General features: G+C 44.7%; 1 protein-coding gene across 1 annotated transcript in view; it reads right to left on the minus strand.

Annotated features, from left to right (window-relative positions):
* The window catches only part of ISL1 (ISL LIM homeobox 1), a 12,918-nt gene that overhangs the window by 6,778 nt on the left and 4,555 nt on the right, over window positions 1-1,585 (minus strand). The window lies entirely within an intron of this gene.

The following is a 1,585-nucleotide window of genomic DNA, read 5'->3' on the forward strand; positions in this document are numbered from 1 at the left end:
GCCATTCAAATCAGATCTATCGGAGCTGCTGCAGCCTCGTCTGCTTTATGCAGTGGTGGAGTGACTGACATTTCTGACTCCACAGACAATTAATTTGCAAAAACAAACCACCCCCCTAAAACCCCTAATGACAGAAGCTTGAACCTGTATGAAACTTGACAGCGGAGGGCAAGTTAGCTAAGGTGTATGTACGCTAGGAAAGGCACAGGAAAGGTTTATGTATTTATTTCCTGACAAATCACCAAAACAGAGTTTTGGCCCGAAAATTAATGAAAGAATGCTTCTTAAATTAATCATAATTCCGGTCTGCTTCTTCTGTAGTGAATCTACCTCATTTTACCCAGAAGCCGTGATAACATGCAACGGCTGCCGGCAGTTTGACCCTTCCAAACCAGACCAAAACAAACCCAATCCTCTGCACCATGCCAATGGAAGAAAAGCCTGTGAGAGCTCCCTATCTCAAAGCACGGGAGATGGGATTTATCTTAGAAATTGGAGGTGCTAGGAGCATTTGCATATTCTTTAGATGAATAATTTAAAAATATGTATCTGGTGATTTGAAAAGGAGAGCAAGCCCAGCAACTCGTAGAAACTGCCAAGAAACGCAAAATTATGGGTGGCATCACATCAAGAGCTCAAACTGTTCCTGTGATTCTGCTATTCTTCTGTGCGTTGTGTAGCTGTAGCTATTAGGTGTAATCTGACCCAGTCGAGGGAAAAATAAAAACACTACCTTACTACTTTTTTCTTTTCTTTTTCTTTTTTTTGCTAAAATTGTTTAGCTAACAGAAGTGCTCGCTTTTGTACAGTCGGGTTCCGACTTTTCTAACTGTAACAATACATCAACAAATGCGATGACGACAATACGAAGGCTTCAAATCTTATCAGTATTGTTCCTGCCGACACACTAAGCCTTTCGGAGACATGCACAAACACGATATAGGGAGCACAATCTCTCTAGAATTCTGCCCTGATCAGTTACTGGATTATTTCTCCCTATATATAGATATGTCATCTGAAAGTAGCTCAGAAGAGGGAAATGAACCCGTTTCAGAATAGCTGTGTTTACCAATAAACTTCCGAGTTACAGTTACTTGCACAGTAAAAGCGCCGGCCAACCTTGTATTGTCCAGCCTAGTTAGCCTCAGAGACGTGTACCTCCCTAAAGCTAAGCGTCTCTGAGTATTTGACGTACCCGTCGAGAACTGGAAGTGTGAATGGAGTTGTAAGGTGGGGCGACTCTGAAGTTACAAGGCTTCTCTTTTGAGAAGAAATTCTCATCAAATCACATGAAACGTTTCAAGAAGGCAAGAGTCACTTTAAAAGGCAATTACCGAAGATTAGCTTGTTGACAGTTTTAAATTACAGCCTAAGCGCCAGCCTGTAGTTATGAAGTCTATCTCTTTTCAGACCCCACTTCCTCCAGCGCTCAGAACAGCTTCTCCGTCCCCTCCTGAGGCAGCGGAAGGGTCTGAAAACGCAGACCTGCTCTCCGCAGCGGCTCGTCCCTCTCCGGCTCAGGGCTGCCCCGGGCTCGGGGGGAGGTGATGGAGGACTCCCGCACCCGGTGCGCGGTGGGGGCAGG

This window comes from Corvus brachyrhynchos, unplaced genomic scaffold (genome assembly GCF_000691975.1).
Source record: "Corvus brachyrhynchos isolate BGI_N302 unplaced genomic scaffold, ASM69197v1 scaffold324, whole genome shotgun sequence".
NCBI lineage: Eukaryota > Metazoa > Chordata > Aves > Passeriformes > Corvidae > Corvus > Corvus brachyrhynchos.